This window comes from Prosopis cineraria, unplaced genomic scaffold, assembly GCF_029017545.1.
Source record: "Prosopis cineraria cultivar Desert tree isolate PC_DT_omini unplaced genomic scaffold, ASM2901754v1 PC1, whole genome shotgun sequence".
In the NCBI taxonomy this organism is placed as follows: Eukaryota; Viridiplantae; Streptophyta; class Magnoliopsida; order Fabales; family Fabaceae; genus Prosopis; species Prosopis cineraria.
In genome coordinates this window covers 25,272,762-25,298,514 of record NW_026555332.1, presented here as the reverse complement: position 1 = coordinate 25,298,514, position 25,753 = coordinate 25,272,762, and the positions used below count along the sequence as shown (strand labels likewise).

At 32.0% G+C, this 25,753-nt stretch overlaps 1 long non-coding RNA gene across 1 annotated transcript; it reads right to left on the bottom strand.

The window, feature by feature from the left end:
- Positions 1 to 8,870: 8,870 nt before the first annotated feature.
- On the bottom strand, positions 8,871 to 23,312 carry LOC129293943 (uncharacterized). The gene is made up of 2 exons (XR_008589241.1): positions 22,715 to 23,312; positions 8,871 to 9,618 (listed from the first exon to the last, which is right to left on the bottom strand). It is a non-coding gene; the product is annotated as an uncharacterized LOC129293943 (long non-coding RNA).
- Positions 23,313 to 25,753: the final 2,441 nt, after the last annotated feature.

The window sequence follows — 25,753 nt, the reverse complement described above, 5'->3', positions numbered from 1 at the left end:
AAACCTCACGTATGACCCTCTTGTCCTCACACGTGATTTAGATGGTAGAATGCTAAGGCCAAATCTGTGTAACAAAACTTGTATGGAATCAACATGCTCTCATGCATGGTTTAACTGGTAGAATGCTAAAGCCAATTCTATATAACAAAACTCATGTGAAAACAATAAACTATCACGCATGAAATGGCTTAAACTAAACCCAACCCATTCAAGAAGATAGATCACGCATGGAACACAGCAATACTCACATGTGAAATGGTAAGTTGCAAAACTTAAACCATTCTGGGATACATATCACACTTGGAACCATTATACATTCAAGAAATTTTTGCTTGATTAAGAGTTATGGAATAAAGAATGAAAGATCATGCAAGGTACAAGTTTGAACTAGGCTTAAGATGACTTAAGACTCAATTTGGCAAGATGTGTTCAAAAGGACTAATGACAAATCATGGTTACCATCTGCTCTCATACGTAAAAATGGCTTATGATACAATGCAATGAAACACAACTTGACAATTCAGGCGAGCATGCCCAAGGTTTGCTTACATGATTTTGAACACAGAAGCCATGTCAAGGCATCACACAAACACAAGTGACAAATCATGCATGGATCACTCTTTGATTCAAGTGTGAAACGTCAGTTAGTGTGCATAACATGCCAAATCTCACGTGTGATCATAATGAATGTACTAAGATGAGTCTTAATATGCATAATTGAAACTTATGATCTAAAGATGATGCATTCATTTTAATGATAATGAGATGTGATTAAGTTCTCAAAGTTTTCACATTGAATCTAAGAGAATTAAATAACTTATCCTATAAACCTTCATCTTCTCTTGATTCTTCATGTTCTTGCAGTTTTGTCTTCATCTATGATTCTTTATTTCTCTACATACATAACAATCACCACTTCTCTTTATTTTGTAATCATCAAAACATATGATCCAACATACATTCAATGAGATTAGAACATAGAATGAAGAATATCAACCTCAAACATTGTAGATAGTTGTATCCTGATCATTATTATTCGCACTTAAAAAAAGATTTCAATGGGAATTTAGAAAAAAGTAAGGCACCTTTGCTACTAAGAGGTGAGCAACATTTTGATAAGGTGAATAATTTGAATATCGAGTTTAGAAAATCTTTTGCAAAGTATCTTAAGACATGTAGGTGGAAGAAAAAGTCTATTTTCTTTGACCTACTATATTGGCAATCCTTATATGTGAGACATTTTCTTGATATCATGCACATTGAAACAAATGTGTGTGACAGTTTAATTGGTACATTACTCCATATTTTGAGAAAGACCAAAGATGGCATCAAGGCAAGCCTTGATATGATTTCCATAAGGATGAGGGAAGAGTTGGCTCCATGAGAGAAGGAAAGTCTCACATTTCTTTGTACAGCAACTCATATAATGTCTAAAAAAGAAAAGAAGACCTTTTGTGAGCCACTTGCTACTATTAAAGTTCTAAAAGGGTGCTCTTAAAACATTAAGAATCTTGTGTCATTGAAGGATTTGAAGTTGAAGGGTTTAAAATTGCATGATTTCCATGTGTTAATGGAAAATTTTATTCCAGTGGCTATACATTCTATTTTGCTCGATACAGTTTGAGCCATGATCATAAAATCGTGTTTCTTTTTCAAGTCTAGATGTAGTGAAGTCATTAACCCAACAAAATTACCAAGATTGTAAAGCTAAATACTGTTAATCTTGTGTGAACTTGAGATGTATTTTCTACCTGCATTCTTTGACATAATGGTGCACCTAACTTTTCACCTAGTTAGAGAGATACAAAAGTATGGCCCAATTTTCTTAAGATAGATGTACCTATTTAAGCATTACATGAAGATACTAAAAGGGTATGTGAAAAATCAAAGTTGACCTATAGGTTACATTGTTGAATAATACACTTGTAAGGAGATAGTTGAATTTTATACAAAGTAATTATCAAATGTCAGTCATATTAGGCTTCTAACTTCTCAACATGATGGTAGAATTAATGGAGAAGGAATTATGGGCAATAAAGTAGTTACAATTTCTAAATTACAATAGAAACAAGTACATTTACATGTACTACACAACTTTGTAGAGGTTAAGGAGTACGTAAAGATGCATATGGATGAGCTTAAGAGGGATAACTCTATTAGATCAGATATTTGGTATGCAAACAAGCTGATAGGTCATATTTGTTAGACATTTATATTTGGCATTTAGGACCACATTTCATGATAGAAAACCTTAAAATGTGCATTCTTGATGTTAAATTAAGGTTTTAAACCGTAATGAGAAAGTGTGCATATAAGGGTATTTTGGTCATTTTGCACTTTATTGGGAATTCAAGAAAAAATTGAGAATTTTATGTGTGCATTAGTTTTAGGACTATTTATATATGTTAAGAGTCTCTATATGCATTGATATCACATTCTTAGTGCAATTTTGCCTAAATATTCAAATACCTGCATTTGGGGTAATTTGGTCATAAAATGCACTTTTTCACCAAATTAGGATTAAGCTTGATATTTATGTCTTTTGATGAGCTAAGATAATTAGTCTAATTATTTTTCATTGATTCATCCTAGGTTGAGATTTATTAAAAAAAAGATAACATTTTAAGGTTGTCTCCTTAAAGGTTTTTAATTAGCCTTTAATTTTAGTTCAAGTGTGTGCTTGTCTGCACATAAGTTTTGAGAGGCTTTCATATTCATTTTTCCTTAGTAATTTTAATGCTTTGGATGAATTAATTATTTTATATCTTAGTCTAATTAAATAAATGTCACACTATGGTTATTTGATTATTTGATTTAATTGTGACTTAGGTGAATTAATGTGATAAATGAAGACATAACCCAAGGCAATTGAAGAGAGCTTCCAAGGAGCATTATGGACATGATTCAGACCTGGAATGAATCCATTTGGGTGTTATTTTCAGGGGAAAATAACACACACATAAAGTTTTCATGTACTTGCATATAAGGGAACAAGTTGACTTGTCAAAGCTCAATTTAATTGTAATGTATTTGAGAAGCTTGGAGGCAAATTTTAGATCTGAATTTGAGCTTCATTTGGAGTGAATTCCAAGGAAATTAAGGAAGCATAAGATCTTATCATATCCATGCACATATGGGATTAGAAGAACAAGCATTAGAATTATCACCTAAGTGATTTGCAACCTAGACCACCCTTAACCTTACTTAACTTAATGACTTGTAATGGATGTTATGGCAACTTGTTTAGCAAGTCATTCACCCCCAATTTCATGCAAACAGATTTGAATGAGGCTAGGATCAGATTTTCAGATCAAGCAAGCATAATTTCAGATTTTCTTATTCATGTTCTTCATTTTCTCTCAATTCTCTCTCTACACTTCTACTCTCTCTCCTCCTTATCTCTCAATCTAACCATCTAAATTTCACCAAACCACTACCATTATCTTCCTCTCTTCCTCCTCTACAAAACCTAATAGCTTTCATAAGGATCAAACCTTGTTTGATTTAGGCAAAATTCATGGGAAAAAGAGCTAGAATTTTGGAGCTTTAACTTGGAGATTGCTTGAAGATGCAAGGCTAGATTCTTGAAGGAGCTACTATGAGGAAGAGGAAACCTTGAGTTTGTATTATTTTCTTACAAGTTTAAATTTCTTCTCTCTACTTTCTCTCTCTAGAATTACAAATTTGTATGACTCTTTGATCTTGTAATTTCAACTGATGATTCATATGATTGAGAGATGCTTGTTGCTACTTGAATTTTATTACTTTGAGCTCTAGATTTTGGCCTCTTCAAGTTGATTAATAATATTGGTTAGCTTGATGAGTCTAACATGTTTTCTCACTTGTCATAATCTTGCCAACTTGAATGCATGTAAATATATTTATGAATCATAATCTTGAGCATGTTGATTCCCTTATATGTGCTTGACCTAATTGACTCATGTTTGTAACACTTTGGTTAGGCTTAATGCTAGCTATTCTTTGGCTCACTCTGAGACCATATTCTTGGATTGGCATTGGTCAAGGTATTAGCTAAGTCTTGGATAATATAACTAGGTCACTAAAACCAAAGAGAAGAGAGAAGAGACCACACTAACTAGGCCTTGATCAAACAAGCATAGGTGACTAAATCTATATAAGAGTTCCTACTTTTAATAGGTTTTCACACATCCACTTGATTCACTTTAAAATTAGGTTTAATAGCTTAATTAGGTTTGAGTTTAAATCTGTCCCACACACCTTTTAACTTGTAACACACATCAAACTTAAATTTTTAACTAAACTTCCTCATAAAAGAATGACCTAAGTTCATATTATCACTACATTAGTGTAACTTGGTAATATTTTTCTAGGGTAGTGACAACCTTAGTCACAAGCACAATAAGAGTTGTAGAGTTTGGCTAAAATAGCACATTCTTGAGAAGTTGCCTGTCAATCTTGATTTAAATTTCTCAAAAATTAAAATGGCTGGAAAGAGGTCCAAATAAACAAGTTCTTTCCCTCACTAGCTATCTCATTAATGGGCACACATTTTATACTAAAGAGAAAGATGATCAGTGTACAATGCAAAATCGTGGTGTAACTTTTATAGCCCAAGCAATGCATATGTTTAGTACTAAAGACAAAAATTCTTTGCATGAAAAGATGTCATATTTTGGTATAATTGAGCATATTTGGGAATTAAATTACATTAAATTTCAAGATTCAATTTTTGGTTATAAGAAAGTTGATCGTAAAAATGGTCTTAAAGTTAATGACTTAGGTTTCTTAATGATGGATCTTAATAGAGAAGTTTATAAAGACAAGTCTTTTATTTTAGCTTTACAAGCTCAACAAGTGTTCGTTATTCCGAATCCAACTGAAGTAAATTGGTCCATTGTTTTCTTCAACAATAAAATAAATAAAGATATGAATAATTCTACAGTTGAAGATGATCCATTTATAGGGACATCATTTGAAAATTACTTCATTGAGGATAAAGCCTTTTATTTGTTAAATGATCACAATGAAGGTATTTGAATTTTAAAGAAAAGAGGTAAAAACCATTCAATTAAAGAAAGAGAGAAAAGATAAGGAACATACGAGAAAAAGAAAAGAACAATTTAAACCTGTAGGTTATTTGTTTTGTATGATTTAATTTTCTATTATTATTTATTATGTGCTTTATTTTTTTATACTGTTACTTATTATTTATTTTGTTTTTATACTTTTGGAGGTAAATGACTTCTCAAAAGAGAACTGGTCATAGTGGACCAAGCAGTGCTGATCCTAGCATTAACATGAATGACCAGCAAATTCAACAAGAAGCAAATCAAATAACAAGAGTTTCGCAGTTGAAATTGCAATGAGGACGACATACAAGAGTGGAGGTTTTGACCTTCGGAGCAAAAACCGACTAAATGAGAGTCGTCACTAAAATTTTGAGAAAGATCTCGAGAAACCATTTAAAGGAGATAAAGATAGTCTTACAAAATTAGAAAATAGGTTCAAGAGTCGATTGAGTATAGAGAAGGTGTTAAGCACCCCACAATACCCATTCGTGAGAACGGTTACCTGAAGTTTCTTGAGCTAAATTAATATGGCTTTAAAGTTATTTGAATTATCCCTTTCTTATTCATATGTTAGATATAAAAAATAATGATAATAAAATAAGGAATATTTATTTATTTATAAGAGAGGACTTAACTCCAAATCAGACTCTGAGGCCTACGTACTCTACGATAGGAATCAAAGTACATGTAGTTTGGGATTATAAATTTGTTGGTGAAAATATTTTTTTGAAGAGAAATTAACTAGAAATAACTTACTTTTTTGCAAATAAAATAATTTTCTAAAATTTTGATATGTATGTTTTGAATTGCAAAAAATAATTTAATTTCAATTATTTCCTCAATTTTTGAATTTTGAAATAAGAAACAGAAAAAGAGTTTAAAATTATTTTGCTTTTCTATTATTATTCAGAAATTTAATTACTGTACCTGTAGAACTTTATTGACTCATACAGTAATACAATTACCTTAAATATTTGTGAAGATCTTGAAATCTCGTACGATAAAAGAGTGCAATGACTTAGTTTAGTTTACTTATTATATTTTAAGTGTAAGAATTATTTTTTTAATCATGTATATACATTTTTAAAGAATCTTAATCATTATACCTACAAAGCCTTATTGACTTATACGATAATATGATTATTCTAAATATTTGTGGAGATTCAAGATCCTCACATAGTAAAGGATTAAATAATATTATTTTTTTCAATATATATTTTAATTTATTTGATTTATTGTGTATGTATATATTTCTTAAAAAAACTTAATCGTTATACCTACAAAATTTTATTGACTCATATAACAATATGATTATTTTAAAAATCTATAAAGATTCAAAAATCTCATATGACTAAAAAATTTAACAATTATTATTCAAATAAATTAAGTTAAATAATTAATTAGTTAGTTTTATTTTTAAATGTTTATTATATTATTATTTACAAAATCTGTTTATTTATTTATTATATAAATTAGTAATCGCAACATCTATGAGAATTTATTATTCCACATAATAAGACAATTATACAGAGATTTTTCAAATCTCACATGATACTATTTAAGTGATTTAAATCAAAGAAAAGATAAAAACAAAATTATTAATTTAAATAATAGGTCATTGGAATCTATGTTTAATATATAAATTGAATCTTCATACCTATAAAATTTTATTGATTTATACAGTAGATGATCATTTTAAATGCCTATGAGGATTCTTAAAATCTCACACAAAAAATGGATAGTAAATAAATGTATTCCCCTTGTTTTATATTCTGATCTCATGATTTAAAACAAAACAACGCAGTATCATGTCCACAAATATAGCTCTCTATCCCCTCCGTGATTTCCACTCACCAAGAAAAAAATAGAATCCTTTCCGCTATAGACGTACTTAAGCTGATACAACATTAAAAAAAAAATGAGATCCATCAACAGGAAACAGATGTCACCTCAAATATCCATTATGCATACGTGTATCTTCATATCAAGTAGCCAAAAGTATGATAAAGTTTATACTCTTGTATACCTTAACACATTATTAGATATAGGCATCAAATTACTCAAAACCAAGTGATCATTGTCGAGACTAAAATTTCAAACACCCTAAAGACAAAATGTATGTGGTTCGAGCTTTACTAAATTCCACTTATTATGGTTACCCCATGAAACATTACAGGACCCCAAAGCTTTAAGGATTTACATATTCTAGCAATCAAAAATAGCAAGACCAAATAGGCTCCAATCATCTAAATTTAAACCCATCATAAGCATATAAGTGATCTTACTCAAACCGAATACTAAGCATCTAAACTGAATACTTATTCGGGACAATTGAAGTCATATAAATTAAGAACTAAAGCACAAAATTTTAAAAGTACATGTCATACACATGCGGGATTAAATCTTGTTGATAGTTCAATTATCAAAACATTGTAGCAAACGATTTTAACTTCATAAATGGGAATGTGTTCTTCTTGAAGTTGACAAACAAATTAATGACCATTGAAGCAAACATTTGCAATCAGCATAAAGTGAAAATTCTAAGATTAATCAAAGAGCCTAAAATGTTCTAAAGGTGTGTACAGACTTTGACTTTAAAGAGAACAAACTCAAATCACATTTTGCCATCTAAAGCCAAGCATATGGTAGTTGAAGCCAAAGGCTCCACCAAGTTTTCTTTTTCCTTTTTCTTTTTTTAACAAAAGGTGTTTTCATGTGATATTTCAGGCTGAGGCTGCATAAAGGACAAGATGGCACTGGACTTCAATCTAACTCAAAGTTTGGTCTCTTTCATGAAAAGGACTAGTTAGACAACCTGTAATCCAGTCTTGTCCAATGATAACCTGAAGTTTAACAGGATCAGAATTGGTCTATTGGACTGGCAGACTGGTATTGTTAGTCCAGTATTTACTTAATTTTTTTCCTTTTTCTCTATAAGAGGCAATAATCTATTTTAACCTAATAAACTCAATTAAAATAATAGAAAAACTTATAATCATAATAAATCCATAATAATTTTCAACAAGAAGAAAAAAATATTTTAGTTACAGTCCAAATAATTTAAATTTATAACTTCAATAAAAAAAACACTCAACAAACTTCAATAACACTATATTACAACAACAATTTAAAAACAAACACAACAAATCTTCATACAATCATCTCCTTAGCATCAATTACATTTAAAGCTTTTGTCAAAAATAAATAAATTATAATTATATTAAATAAATTAATAGGACTAGACTGGACCAAGTTGTTTAGATACCCAGTCTCCTATCCAATCCAACCTGAAAAAATAGTCTGTCTTTTCAGTCTTTTTGGTCTTAAAAGACCAGTGCTTATATGGACAGAATTGGACTGAGCTATCTCAAGTTAAACAAAGCTAGACAAAATCGGAGGAATTTTGCACAACCCTAATTCCAGCTGTCAAATATACAAAATCATAAAGCCATGTGATCAAAATTCTTGAAAAATCTCTGAGACAGCCAAATTGCAAAGCAAGCATATTAGCAATCTTAAACACCTAAGTCCACACTAAAGGAATCAGGTTTCATCAAATTATATCCAAGAATTCAATATGGTGCCTAACTTCTTGTGCCACTTTTTCTAATTGATATCTTAAGCATACCCACAGGCACACACAATTCATCAAAATCCATAGCAATATGTTAACAGAATATGAACTCAATATTCTTATTAAAGCCATCATCAACCCACAGTAGGAAATTTTGATAAACATCAAACAAACTACTTCTAACCTTTTAATCTATACAACCTATAAAATCTGAATGAAACAAACACTCATAAAATTCCTTCAAGTGATACGGAATTCGAAAGTATGCACACAGTCAAAATTACTGCACTCGTAAAGCTAATCAAACTTTTATAGAGTAGAACATGAAATAGATCATAGGATCAAAAGGTAGAGTAAGAATGTAAAGCACGAAAAATTTAATTCCAAACCTATTACAGTAAAGAGATATGGGTATCTTCAATTGGCTCTTCTCCCTTTCCTTTGAATATTCAGTACTCTTCGATTGCATCCTCTATTTTTGCCTGGATCACTCTCTTCTAGCCCTTGAACTCTACCTGCTTCTTCTCTCAAAACCCATAACTCTAAAAATCTCCCTGAATCTCTCCTTCCACCCCTCTCGGTCTCTTTTGTTCTCTCCTTTATATTGAAGATGAAAAAAATACCTGGTAGCGTGAATCTGCAAACTCTGACTCAATTCCACTTCTCCTTCCTCATACGGCATTGGATTTCATCTGTCGAGCTGCCCTTCTTCATTGCTGACATCCATAGAAACGGATAAAACATATCCTTTGTCTGGAGCTTGCATGAGAGGCTAGAAAACTGTTTGCGTGCTTCACTGCTCTCTGATTGCTGCGTTTTGAAATTTGATTGTGACCTTGGATAGAGCCACACCTGCATCTCTTCTCTCTCGTTCATGCGAGTCTTCTATAGAGTGAAGCTTTTTCCTGCCTTCCCCTGCGTCCAGCTGCTTTTCTTCGCTCGTGCAAAAGGGATATACTGCCTTCCTCTACAATCGACTGCTTTTCTTCACTTCTGCAGAAGGGATATAAGGGCTGAGTGAAACACTACAGAGATCAGCATTTCACTCTCCTTAATATATTATTTTGTAATGTTTTAAAAAAAATTGTTTTTTAATGGTAATTTTTAAAAATTAGTTAGGAAGGAAAATTTGATTTTGAATGGACCAAGAATATCCTCTCTTTTTTTTAAATGGAAATTTAAAAATATTTAACTCCCAACAAGTTAATTCTTATTATCTTTGAATTGTTGAGATAATTTGAGAGAGATTTTTCAAGATTTAAGCAATATTTTTTTTTCAAAAATGATTCTGAAAAGAGATTAAATTTATTAATCTTCCTTATGTTTTTATTATTACTTTTTTTTAAAAAAATATAATCCTAAAAAGAATTAAATTTTATTTTTATAATTATTATTTTTTCGGAATATAATTCTTAAAAGAATTAAATATCAACATTTTCATCACTTATTTTTAACAATTTTTTTGAAATATGATTCTTAAAAAAAGAATTAATATTTCTTTTGGGAATTAAATTTTAAACAAAGAATTAAATTTTTTGTATTATTTATATAGATATATTTGGTTGCTTTTTAACTAACTAAAAGAAATAAAATCCTAGCTAATAGAAAATTACTTACGCTAAGAATAAAACCAATCCTTATTTAATTAATTTTTTTATTTTATCTATATTATTAGAATTTCATTTTTATGGTTGAATTTATTATAATAATAAAAAAAAGTTCAAACAAAATATAGTATTCACAATTACCCCTCTTTACTTGTTTCTTATCTAAGTATATGAAAAAATATATTTTTGGATTCTTACATAAGTGATAAGTAAAGATAGAATATGTATTTTGATCAACCATACAATATCTATGAAATAACCTAATTGCCCCTGACACGATTAGATATAATTGAATGTGAGACTATTGGATAACAAACACAATGAAATGATTTCTTCTTTTTTTTCAAAAATGTGGTGAGGTGGTGTGATGTAAATGGGAAATATAGAAATATGCTGTAAATAATTGACAATGATCCAAACAAAATATATGTTGACTAGATGCCCCTCTTCATTTGATTTCTAAGTAAGAATTTGAATAAAGAAAGAAACATGTATTTTGTTAGAAAGGGCAAGACTACTAGATAACTAAAAAAAAGGTTTATATTTGAAGGTGAAATTTTATTCAACAAATAAATAAAACAAAACCTCAATAGAGATGAATTGCTTATGTTCTAAATGACCTGTGTAACATCCCAATTTTAATCCCCTAATTAATTAAACCTAATTAGAGTAATTAAGTTAGTTGAAGTGATGTGTGGCTAGGGAGGTCTAATAAGCATATTTAATTATATTTTAGCCCTAATTATGGATCCGGTATTAAGGCAGGCCACCCGGGCATCAAAAGGAGAAGAAAAATGAAGAGTGATATTGTTGTGCCACACACTGTGATATAAAGATCGTCCGCTGCAATGCACAGACACTTCTGATATGAGGGAGGACCTCTCTGTGCCATGCACCACAGTGCATTGTGTGTCCACCATGATGTATGGCCATTTTCTACAATTTATTAGATGCAAACCTGAGATAGAAAAGAAAGAAGAGAAAGAAGAGAACAAAGAGGACGCACCAAGCTCTGCTAGGGTTTGCTAGTAGATGATATTGGGAGTATTTTGGAGGCTATAAACACCCAAGATAAGTACCACACTCCTTATAGTTAGGGTTTGATAGTGAAAATGAAATTTTGGTCCATATAGATTAAGGGTCCAAATTTATTGACTCAAATGGAGTTAATAAAAGCAAATTAGAGTATTTAAACCTAGGTATAATGAGTTTTGGTGTCTTGAGTTGTTAGGCACCATTAATATCTAAAAATCTCATTTATTATGGGTGGTTGGAAGATTGTAATGCCATTAATAGAAATTTAATGATTCATTAATGTTATTGGGGACTAAAGGTAATAATTAAAGTCAAGGGATAAGCTCAAATTCTAGTAGAGTAACTGTTGGGCAATTTAGAAGTGAAAATTGAAGGTTTAATACTTGAGATGGTAGTGTTGATGAAATTCAACTTGGTTGATTATAATTTTTGGCTCTCAATCACCTATTGGATTAGAAAATTCAAGCTTGAAAGCTAGTAGATTGAGGGGTAAACCTTTGACCTCTCAAACGTTTGAGGTAACCGAGGGAACCCTACTTTGGGTAGTTATATGTTAATTGATTGTAAATTTATTTCTAATTGTGAATGTTGCATGCATGAATTGATTCTCAATATGAAAGCATGTATTAGTTTCAATGGGTGTATGAAAATTTGAATGTGCATAATGCTATTTTTAGTTTGAAATACAAATGTGAAATCAAGATAGTTTTCAGACTTTGAACCTGCATATGCCTTTGGAAAATGAATGTGATGATTGTGTGAGAGAGATGTGTGTTAATTGTTGGAAATTGTGCCCTAGGGCCAATCATTATACTATACACATTGTTATTTAATGAATTTCTCTTTTATTATCATATCAATTATATATTCAATATGATAACTGTATTATTGGACAAACTATAGTGATTGTCCTAAATGTCCCTAGTCGGTCATCTATGATGGATCATAGATGAAACAAGACTAGCATAACTTTGATTAATTATAGAAATACAAATCAAAGTCATAGCCACTTGAAAGAGTACAATGTGCTGGACCGACCAGCTATAAGAAAGCTGCATGGTACAAGTCATAAGCTTATCTCATATGTAACTATATCACTAAGCCCTTTGACTTGAGATCATCATGTATTCATACATGATGATCACTGAATTTGACCTAGTCAAAAGTCACCTTTGACTAGGTGATCATTAAAGCTATAATTAAGTTTAGTGATATTCATATAGAGGAAAATGAGTAGTCAAGATGGAATTTGTCATTCATATTAAGTGAGACATATTACTAGGCCCCTCAATGAGTAAAACTGAGAAAATGTATGGCCATACTATAATGAAAAGGGTTTTTCCATTACTACTATCAATTCACTCAGAAATCGAGAAAGTAACAGTCAGGTAAAGGAGAATGACAATTCCATGTCTCATACTTGACCAAAATATCACGTGACAAAAGGGATGTGATACGATTGCATGATAGGTTACATCAGATCATCAATTCTCATATAAATTGGGTACTTGCAATGTCTTGCTAAAGGCCACTTGTGATTTGTGGACTAACAGCGTAATTAGCCTACTGCTAATTTCATATGAGCCTATAGGGTTGCACACAAAAACAACCCAACTCTAGCTACAATATCTAAGTTCATTAAATCTGAAATATGTCTAAATTCAATGAATGTAATATAGGGTGAATGAATTATATATATATATATATATATTTGAATATTTATTTGATAAATATATATATATATTTATAAGAAATATAAAATTTAAAATATAATTATATATATATATATATATTTGAAATATATATATTCATGTGTGTTATATATATATATGATATAATATATATATGTGTGTGTGTGTGTGTGTTTTCAAAATATATATGTATATATATATATATCTGAACATATATATAATATAATATGTATATGTGATATATATTATATTATATTATATTATATTAGTTTTAAATTTAATTTTATATGATAGATTAAATTTAATAACTAACACGATATGAGAGAATATCATGTCAGTTTTATAATTTAAATTTATAAGATAAATTTGAATTAGATATGATATCATGGATTAAATTTATGAGATAAATTTAATTAGATTTTTGTGGGCTTTTAAGTAAAAGATGAAAACCTTAATCCATATACTATATATAGATAAGGACATCCTTTATAAAGGAATAGAGAGTTAGAAAAGTTCTGACGGCAAAAACACTTTAAGAGCCACAAAACACCCTATAGAAAGAAAACTAACTTCAAAGAAGAACGGACGCTAGGAGCGCTAGCACACTATTCCAGTTAGAGAACTGTTCGTGTGGATACCAATAGAAGAAGCATATTTATGTTGTCAGCTCCTAAGATACAAACTCTTGAAGAGAACGTGCACCAAGTTTGAAGAATTAAAAGGCAACTCTTCTATCTACCTTAATTTAAACGAGATTGTTCAATCCATATTAGGATAGAGACTTTAAAAATTTAATCTTCTGATGTGCCTCCCTATTCAACATTAATAAGAAATGAATTTTGAGATAAGTGAGAATAATGTTGAGAAAATGATGTGAATACATACTTGGGTAATGTATGGTCATGAGCCCAACGTGGTTGTTGTGATAATAAGTAAATGAAAATGAAAATATGAAAATGAATGAGTATTGATTATGGCATCATCAGTGGTGAAAGTTTGCCTAGGGACTAGGAGTAGAGAAAAATTCATATAGTATTTAGGCTGTCCTTTGATGCACGAGGGTATAGCCTTGTCCCACAATTTGTCAAGGGACTATTCTATAGTTTGTCGAGGGACTAAAACCTAGCTATCTCCACCAGCTCAATGAGGAGAATAGCCTAGGGTATGAGACGCCCCAGAGATTCAAGAATGGGGGAAGCCATGGTCTGAGAGTGAGTCATGTGATCTTTGGTCGAGTCACACCTGACGATTGGTAAGCTTGGGTAGTCCAGTCATACGGACAGAGCCCTAATCAATGTTATAGCCTATGGTTTCGGTCTAAGGAAATAAGGAGGATATTAGGTTGGTTGGTCATTACCTATATAAATATATGACATGTCACACGTGTTAAGTTGTGGCAAGTCGCGTGAATAATGGGTCAAGGTCATATATCTAAGAATATGGTGACAATGCACCTAGTATATGTGAGTTAAAGAAGTTATTAAAAGATAAATGACAAATTATGATATGTGTGAGCATGTTTACATACGAGGTTCCTTATGCATGTACTTGGCTTATATTGATATATAACTGCATAGGGTAAGTTTGACCTTAGTTATTGAGTGACTAGACTCACCCCTTTGATTTAACACTTTTCAAGCTCTAGCTCTAGTGCAGAAAGGAAAAAAGCTTAAGAGGCTAGGAATTAACATATTCCTTTTTGCATGCCGCTAGCTTAGTTTATTTTGTGTAATAGTATATGTTTGCCAATTCTAGATTGCATGTCATCTCACTTGCACTATTTTGTTGTTGCAAATGTATGATTTTTATTTTGGGCCCTGAGTATTTGTGTATGTTGAGATATATATGTTTATAGGGTCAAAATACTAGTGCAAGTGTAGAAATGATGATTTGAACATGTTTTAAATGATTTAAGCGAAATGCAATGACAATTTACCTCCCCCTTTATAGGGTTGAGGAGTGAATTTTTATTATACTATTGTTTTAGTGCTTGTGACATGTTGTACTAGTAGTCATAAGTCCAATGGACATAGTCCAGGTGTTAGGGAAAGCTTTTGGCACTTATTGAGGGTTTTGGACACCCATTTTGTGTGAAAGTTGTAAAAAATGGTTAAAATGTATTTAGGTATCCAACTTCTCGATGTAACTTGTATTAAAAGTGAAACCTGTGCCATTAACTAGTTCATGTAAAATGCTTTCCATAGACACCTAGATCATGTCATTCAGACATCAGACGGAGAATCAAGGCACGTCAGAAATTCCCCAATCCTGCTGTCAAATGACAGTAGCATCAGTTGAATTTTTGTGTAACACGCCACGGCGCATGGCGCCTAAGCTGCGACACGTGGCATAGAGAGCAACACTCGTGGCGCAACATGCACAAGCTACAGCACATTGCCTTATATCTCAGCACAAGTTTTGTTTTTCAACTGTTTTCGACTCCTTTCACTCCTTTGAGGTATCTCATGCTTTCGAAACTTATTTTACTCTGATATGAAGGATTTTGATTGATTTAAACTCATTGTTATTTAGAAAACTTCAGATCCCTTGAATTTAAACTAAAGCTTGGTAATCACCTTTTTAAGTTAAGTCTTTGATTACCATGAGCTATATTGGTTAATTGTGTTTAGTGGAGTGAGATTTTACAACCTGGGTAGATGCCTACCCTTACAAGGCTTTAAAAAAATAATGCCAGCTTGTACTAGGCTCAAAAAAGAAAAGTGCCTGCAGTTATAGGGCTTTTAAAAGAATAGTACTTACCCTTACAGGGCTTTGAGGATGTCTACCATTACAGGGCTTTAAAAGAATAGTGTTAGCCTGTATTAGGTTTAAGGGTGCCTGCCATTGCAGGACTTGAAAAGAATAGTACCTACTGCTATAGGACTTTAAAAGAATAGTGCCAACTGGTACTGGGATTTGAGGTTGTTTGTTGTTACAGGGTTTTAAAAGGGGTGCTAGCCAGTATTGGGCTTCGAGGGCGCCTGCCATTATAGGGCTTTAAAATAGGTGTCAGCCGATACTAGGCTTTGAGGGTGCATGCCGGCTGCCATTACAGGGCTTTAAAATGGGTGCCAGCCGATACTGGGCTTTAAGAGTGCCTACTGTTATAAGGCTTTAAAATAGTGCTAGTCGATACTAGGCTTTGAGGGTGCCTATCGTTACAGAGCTTGAAAAGAATAATGCCTACCGTTACAAGGCTTTAAAAAGAATAATGCCAACCGATACTAGGCTTTGAGGGTGCTTGCCATTACAAGGTTTTAAAAGGGGTACCAACAAGTACTGGGCTTTGAGGGTGCCTGTTGTTACAATGCTTTAAAATGAGTGCTAGCCGATATTGGGCTTTGAGGGTGCCTACCCTTATAGGACTTTAAAAGAATAGTGTCTGTCATTACAGGGCTTTAAAAAGAATAATGCTAGCCAATACTGGGCTTTGAGGGTGCCTACTATTACAAGGCTTTAAAAGGGGTGCCAGCTGATATTAGGCTTTAAGAGTGCCTACTGTTACAAGGATTTAAAAAGGGTATGAGAAAATGTTTCATGCCTTATCAAAAATTCTACAAAATTTATACGAATGAGAAATAGATAATTCACATGTGATGCCTACTTATTGTTCTTTTTTGTTTTTTACCCCAATTTTAAATTAAGCGCATTTTCTATGGCAAGGAATGCAACGCAATAATGTGTAATGTGTGATTTTTATTTTTCTATTTTCCCTTAATCAAAATGGATGCTAAAAAAAATATGTACAATTTATAATGGATGGATGATTTGCGATGCAAAAAGTTTAAACTTTTGTTCACCTCAATTCATGAGACTTCTTCTTTTCTTTTTCTTTTTTTTTTCTTTTATGTAATAGATGCAAAGGGTGAAGCACGATGCATAATTTCCTTATTTGCCCCAATGCAAATGTATGCATAACGCAAATGTATTGCAAGTCGTTCATTAGAAAGTTTGATGTTGAAAACTATTTTAATTATTAATATTTATTTTTTTTAAGAGTCTCATGCATATTGGATAAAATTATTTTGAACGCAAGGTAATACCTCAAAGTCCATGATTAAATCTTTATTCATTAATAGGTATAGTATCACAGTATACCATTATGCCTCTTTAGAAAATTCAAACAACCAAATCCACACTACTTAATCTTGCTCTTGAGCAAATGAGATCAACGTTTATGATCGAATACTGATAGCACACATGCTCTTGATGTTGCTTTACACCTACATGAAGATCTTGATACCTCAAGGGCGAAAAGTAAGAATAAAGATACCAACATTCTACATCAAGTAAATGTATCAATAAATATAATTCCTTAAATGTGAATTTGCTATAATATGTGAGATATGAATTCAAAGATGATAATGCCAAAAGAAAAGAGATAAAAGATGATCTCAAAGGAACAAGAATGAAAAAATTCATTCTCTAATGCAAAAGTTCATAAAAAAATGGGAATCCACTTAATCACATCCTCCTCCTTTGGCTTTTTCATGACCCAATAAGTGGTTCATTGAATTACCATTGATATGGATGGTGTGAGGGATGATGGAGCCAACTTATCCAAATATAATTACTTAACTTCTTCTGCCCTTCTTTCTTCTCCTAAGTCACCCTTTTGACCTGGTAAACACTTCTTCTTCTTCTTTTTCTTTTGCTTTGTTTGTTCTTTGCTCTAACTTTTTTCTAGGTTGCCTTTATAGGTTTTCAACCTAGTAAGCGCTTCTTTTTTTTTTTATTGCCTTTTAGCTCTAACTTTTGCCTAGGTTTCCTTTACAGGTTTTTAATCTAGCAAGCCCTGTCTCCATTTTTTTTAAGCATAATAGCACTTGACAGCATCTGCATTAATAAGCTTCGCTAACTCTTAACCCTCTATGTTAGTTAGGATTAGTGCTCCTCCAGAAAAGGCATGTTTGACAACATAAGGCCTCTCATAGGTCAGAGCCCATTTGTCTCTATTATCTTCTTGGCTAGGCAATATTTTCTTAAGTACAAGATCACCAGCATTGAATTCCTATGGGTAAAGCTTTTTATTAAAGGCTTTAGCCATTCTCTTTTGGTATAGTTGTCCATGACACATTACAGTAAGTCTTTTCTCTTCAATCATGTTGAGTTTTTTAAATCAAGTTTGTAACCATTCATTTTCTTCTAAATCTACCTCAACCAATACTCATAAGGATGAGATTTCCATCTCAATGGGTATGACAGCTTCCATTTCATAAACAAGGGAGTACAGGGTTACTCCTATGGATGTACGCATAGTAGTACGATAACCATATAAAGCATAGGGAAGTATCTCATGCCAATCCTTATAAGTTACTATCGTTTTCCCAATAATCTTCTTAATATTTTTATTGGCTACTTCAATTGCTCCATTCATTTGAGGTCTATATGGGGCTAAATTATGTGATTTGGAACTTTTCACAAAAGCTTCTGACTTCCATTCCATTAAGATTGGTACCATTATCTATAATGATCCTTTCAAGAACCCATATCAACAAAGGATATTAGTCTTTATGAATTTGAGGATCACTTTTTGTGTGATGCTAGCAAATAAATTTGCTTCTACCCATTTAGTGAAATAATCAATCACGACAAGGATGAAATAATGTCCATTTGAAGCCTTTAGACTAATTGGACCAATAATGTCAATTCCCCACATTGAGAATGGCTAAGGTGATACCAAATTATGCAATGGAATTAGAGGAGCATTTATTCTGTTAGCATAGATTTGACATTTATGGCATTTTTTGACTTATTCAAAGTAATCTTTCTTTATTGTTAACCAAAAGTAACCACACCTTTGAATTTGTTTGGCCATAGCATGACCATTTGCATATGTACCGCATATGCCTTCATGCACCTCAATCATGATTTTTTTTGCTTCTTCTGAACTCACACAACAAAGTAAGGCACCTTCGTAACCCCTCTTATACAAAACATCCTTACTGATAAAGAATGCCATAGCCAAACGACGAAGAGTTTTCTTTTCATTCTTAGTCATTCCAGTTGGGTATGACCTATTAGTGATATAGTCCTTAATGTCCTGGAATCAAGGAAGTTCTTTCTGATCTTCTTTAATATTCAAACAGTATGCTAGAAAGCTTCTAGCTTCTACTTGAATAGACTAGACATGGACTCTATAATCAAGTCGATTCATTGCTGCTAAAGTGGCTAAAGCATCAGTGAAATGATTTTTATCTCGAGTAAAGTGATGAAAGTTAACAACCTCAAATTGCTTAGTTGACTCTGTTAAGAGTTCTTGATATGGAATCAATTTTACATCCTTTGTTCTCTATTCTTCTGTTACTTGATGAATGATGAGAGATGAATCACCGAACACCTTCAAGCATCATATGCCAAGGGTAATAGCTGTTCGAAGACCATTAACATAAGCTTCATATTCTACTATATTATTAGTGCAATCAAATTCTAATTTAATGGCCATTAAAAATTGTTTCCCTTTTAGTGAAACAATCACTGCTCCTGCCTTATTTTCATGCATGTTAGTAGCTCCATCAAAATATATTTCCCATTTTTGTCCTTCACCATTCCCTTCATCACAATCTTCTTCTACAGTGCATATGCCTTCATAAAGAAATTCAAAATCTAATGGTTGGTTATTCCTTAAGAGATTATTGGCCAAGTGATCCGCTATCACACTACCTTTAACTGATTTTTGCATTACATGCTTTATATCATACTCAGATAATACAACTTGCCACTTCAATACTCTACCTGCAATGTGTGAGCTCTCAAAGATGTACTTAAGTGGGTCCACTCTTGAGATTAACCAAGTAGTGTAGTAAAACATATATTGCCTTAGCCTTCTAGTTACCCAAACTAGTCCACAACAAGTTCTCTCAATCATTGGATAACGAGCTTCAAAGTCATTAAATTTCTTACTCAATAAATAAATCGCTCTCTCTTTCTTTCTAGAATCATCATGTTGACCTAGCATTGCTCCCATTGAGTGAAATAAAGTTGCCAAGTAAAGGATTAACAGACGTCATTATTTATCTTTTGAGTGCTGGAGAAGGCAATATCGCTATTAGAGATGTCATCTGTTAAGTATAATTTTTTGTATCTAGCTTTCCAAATATTCTAACAAGCTTGTGCAAAAAACTTCTGCCAAGGCGTTCGTCTTATTTTTAAGCTACCTGCTTCATTCTTTACATTTCAAATTATCCAATCCTAAACATTAAAGGAGAAGAAGGTGTTAATTTTTGTAGGTTTAACTAATTTTTGCCAGACTTCTTTGGCTTCTTCACAATCGCATAAAATATGAATTAAGGAATCAGGGGAGTTACAACCAAATGGACAAAGACATTGATGGGGAGCATTCCCAGATGTTTGCATATGATTGGACTAAAGACGAATTGAGGCAGCTTTTTATAGAAAATATTTTATTTTTTCATATGTAGGCCACTTCCAAATTTTAGTCCATATATCATAATGGTGCTGATCTTTCTACAAATCCATGGCTTTGTAAGTAGATTTAATGGAGAAATTTCTATCAGAGGAGGGTTTCCAAATGAGAACATCTTCTTCGCCTCGTTGGTTAGGTGGTTGCACAAGTAATATTTTTTAAATTATATCAGAGTGGAGGTAATGATTTAGAAGATCAATATTCCAACCTCTTGTAATATGGCAAAAGTTAGAGACCGTAGTATGGAGAATAGAATCAGCATTAAGAAAAGCATGCTTAACAAGAGGGTCAGGGATCGAAGACCATTTGTCATACCAAAATGATATTTGATCTCCTTTACCAACTTTCCAACCTACATGAGACATGAATTTATCCCAAACTTTACAAATGCTGCTCCAGGTATAAGAACAAGAGTTAGGTTTAACTACCATCAGAATTCTAAGTTTGTTATATTTGTATTTATCATAAAGAATCCGAACCCAAAGATAGTATGGCTTAGTGATAAGGCCCCAACAAAGCTTCATTATGAAGGCAATATTTTGATTCTTTAGTTTTTGGAGTCCAAGTCCCCCATCTTTTCTATCAATAGTGATTCTATCCCAAGAGAGTAGATGTGATTTTTTATTTCCATTAGTCAAATCCCATAAGAAATTTCTAAATATTTTTTCCAAATCAAACAAAACATTATCCGATAAAAGCATAGTTTGCATAGTGTAGCTAGGAAGGGTGAATAAAACAAATTTGATAAGAACTGATTTCCTAGCCATGTTCAGGTAACAACTTCTCTAATTTTCCAAGCAAGAATTTCTTCTATCAAGAAGTGGGGTAAAAGTGAGTTTAGACACCTTTTCATGAATAATAGGGATTCCAAGGTATTTTTCAAGATTTCCTGTGAGTGGAATCCCTAGTTCTTCACCAATCTGTAAGGCTCTATTAACATTGACATTCTTAGAACAGAAGAGCTTAGATTTCTCTATGTTTATCTTTTAACCCAAGGCATTACAAAAATCAAAAAGACATCATTGGATGATCATAGCTTATGAAAGAGAACACTCTATAAAAAAAAAAGTCATCACCAAAAAATAAATAAGAGATAGGAGGGCTATTAATTGTAGGCTTCTACTCATTCTTATCAATACTACTATTAATGCAATGATTTAAATGTTCAATGCAAAGTACAAATAGATAAAGAGAAAGAGGGTCTCCTTGCCAAATGCCACGAAAGGGCGTGAATTCCTTAGAAGGTTCTCCATTCCAAAAGACTTGCATGGAAGTAATAGAGATGGTAGCCTAAATCAAGTTTCTGAAGTGACTATTAATTCCAATGCACTGAAGAGTATCATCAATGAAGTTTAAAGAAAGCCTATCAAATGCCTTTTCAAGATCAACTTTAAGAACTAAAGCACAAAATTTTAAAAGTACATGTCATACACATGCGGGATTAAATCTTGTTGATAGTTCAATTATCAAAACATTGTAGCAAATGATTTTAACTTCACAAACGGGAATGCATTCTCCTTGAAGTTAACAAACAATTTAATCACCATTGAAGCAAACATTTGCAATTAGCATAAAGTGAAAATTTTAAGATTAATCAAAGAGCCTAAAACGTTCTAAAGGTACGTATAAACTTTGACCTTTAAAGAGAACAAACTCAAATCACATTTTGTCATCCAAAGCCAAGCATATGGTAGTTAAAACCAAAGGCTCCACCAAGTTTTCTTCTTTTTTTTTTTCCCTTTTTTTTTCACACTAGACTTTTGTTTCAAAAGGTGTTTTCATGTGACATTCCAGCGGTCAAATATACAAAATCATAAAGCCATGTGATCAAAATTCTTGAAAAATCTCCAAGATAGCCAAATCGCAAAGCAAGCATATTAGCAATCTTAAACACCTAAGTCCACACTAGAGGAATCGGATTTCACCAACTTATATCTGAGAATTCAATATGGTGCCTAACTTGTGCCACTTTTTCTAATTGACATCTTAAGCATAACCACAGGCACACACAATTCGTCAAAATCCAGAGCAATATGTTAACAGAATATGAATTCAATATTCTTATTAAAGCCATCATCAACCCATAGTAGAAAATTTTGATAAACATCAAAGAAACCACTTTCAACCTTTTAATCCATACAACCTATAAAATATGAATGAAACAAACAATCGGAAATTCCCTCAAATGATACAGAATTCGAAAGCATGCTCACAGTCAAAATTACTGCACTCGTAAAGCTAATCAAACTTTTATGGAGTAGAACATGAAATAGATCGTGGGATCAGAAGGCAGAGTAAGAATGTAAAGCACGAAAAATTTGATTCCAAACCTATTACAGTAAGGAGATATGGGTATCTTCAATCGGCTCTTCTCCCTTTCCTTTGAATATTCAGTACTCTTCGACCGCGTCCTCTGTTTCTGCCCAGATCACTCTCTTCTACCTCTTCAACTCTACCAGCTCCTTCTCTCAAAACCCAGATCTCCAGAAATCTCCCTGAATCTCTCCTTCCAGCCCTCTCGGTCTCTTCCGTTCTCTCCTTTATATTGAAGACCCAAAAAAATACCTGGGTAGATTGAATCTGCAAACTCTGACTTGATTCAGCTTCTCCTTCGTCACACGGCGCCAGATTTCATCTGCCGAGCCCCCCTTCTTCATCACCGACATCCATAGAAACGGATACAAGATATCCTTTGTCTGGAGCTTGCGTGAGAGGCTAGAAAACTGTTTGCGTGCTTCACTGCTCTCTGATTGCTGTGTTCTAAAATTTGATCATGACCTTGGATGGAGCCACACCTGCGCCTCTTCTCTCTCATTCGTGCGAGTCTTCTGCAGAGTGAAGCTTTTTCCTGCCTTCCTCTGCGTCCGGCTGCTTTTCTTCGCTCGTGCAAAAGGGATATTCTGCCTTCCTCTGCGTCCGGCTACTTTTCTTCGCTCGTACAAAAGGGATATAAGGGCTGAGATCAGCGTTTCACTCTCCCTAATATATTATTTTTTTAATGTTTTAACAAAATTGTTTTCTAAAGGTAATTTTTAAAAATTAATTAAAAAAATTGATTTTGAATGGACCAAAAATATTCTCTCTTTTTTTAAATAAAAATTTAAAAATATTTAACTCTCAACAAGTTGATTCCTATTACTTTTAAATTGTTGAAATAATTTAAAAAAAATTTTTAAGATTTAAGCAAGATTTTTTTAAAATTTTAATTTTGAAGAGAGATTAAATTTATTTAATTTCTTTATTTTTTATTATTAATAAATTTTTTATTTTATAATTATTAGATTTTTTGAAATATAATTCTTAAAGGAATTAAATCTCAACATTTTCGTCACTTATTTTTAACAATTTTTTTGAAATATAATTCTTAAAAAAAGAATTAATATTTCTTTTGAGAATTAATTTTAAACAAAGAATTAAATTTTTTATATTATATATATTTTGATTGTTTTAACTAACTAAAAAAAATAAAATCCTAACCAATAAAAAATTATTTAGGCTAAAAATAAAACCAATCCTTATTTAATTAAATTTTTTTATTTTATCTATATTATTAAAATTTTATTTTTTTGGTTGAATTTATTATCAATATTATATTTAAAAAATATTTGGACAAAATACAATGTTCACAAAAAAAAAATTGACATTGATGGTTGAGGTGAATAGAAGAAGAGCTGCTAGATAGAAATATAAAGTCAAATAAAATTACAAAGGTCAACCTATCAAGACTCACAGAAATAAATTCATCAACTATATAGAGGTTGTGACAAAAGAAAATGTGCCAATTACAATTAAGTACTGGAACGATATTAGTCCAGCAATGAAAAATTATATTTGAGAGTAAGTAAAGGTAAAATACTTTACTCACATCGGTGTAATTAATTAAAATTATTTGACTAAAAATCTAATTAATTATCTTGATTTACTGGCAGCATTTGCAATTGATATTAGTCAGATAAAATTTGTCATCCAACAAACTAGAAAGACAATGCAAACATTTCAGTATTTCATGAGAATGAAGTACATTAAAAAATCAAGTGGATACATTAGTGTTAAGGTCCCCAACTAGATAAGGGAATTAATTTTACAAGAACAGTGGGATGAATTTGTTGCTCAACGTCTTAAGGGACAATTTTAGGTAAGAACAATGAGATGAATTAATATTTTATTATTGTTAATATATTTACATTTATTGATATAATTCTATGTATTTTGCACAAGAATTGAGCAACAAAAAGAAAGAGTTGCATGAGAAAAATCTATACCCTTATAAGAAAGGGTGCATAGGATATACAAGAATTGAGCAATAATGATATCTTAATCTCTATACTATATAATTTTAGCTTATTTTGTGGATATATGTACTATATTGACATTCAAATTTATTTAAATTTGTAGATCAAATAAGAGGGTTCAGGAGCAAGCTCAGTTTCATATGACAAACTCTTCATAAAAGGCTAAACCAATAAAAGGAGGAAACATTGTTGATGAACGTGTTCAGGAGCTTTCTAACAAATGTGTAAGTACATTAACTTAACTTTTTTTATAATCAATCAACTAATTTAACTTTCTTACTATATATTACACAGGTTAATATTGAAAAAAGTGGCATACCTGATGATGATGTCTTAGGTAAGGCATTGGGTAATCCCGAATACCCTGATCGAGTTAAGGGTTATGGCTTCAGTGTTATGAAAATCAAATATTCAAGACACAAAAGAAGACAAAGTCAACAGAGGATGTGGTTGCAAGGGCTGGGATTGCCACACTGAAAGAGGAGCTATCCAGGCAATAGGATATGATTGAAGCTATAAGGTTTTCCTTACTAAACCACAATTAACTCCAAAATTAATGTAATTAAGGGACTAAATTCAAAAGAGATTATCAAGTTTGTAAAATTACATAAATGGGAGAAACTCTTAAATCATTATAATGAGATCCTAAAATTCAATATTTTTAATCTCTCAAACACTTATTATGCTCAATTCAGAGTTTTAAAATAATATGAAAGCTTGAAAATCAATTAGGACGCAAAACATTAAGTTTTAAAACACAAAACTGTGCTTTGTGCAAAAAATGTGTCATACGCTACTGCAGCTAAGGGTCATGCACCGTGACTCACTCACCTCTATGCCATGCGCCACGGCACATTGCACATAATTTGATAGCAAATAGCTGCTATCATTTGATAATAGTAGGAACGAACTTCCAACATATCCCAATTCTCCGTTTGATGTCAGATTGAAGCGGTTTCAATGTCTACACAAAGCTTTCTTCTAGCTCTAGCTAATGGCATAAGTTTCACATTCAAATTTATTTTTTACAAAGAGTTGGACACCAAAATCTATTTTACCACTTTTTGACAAAAATCC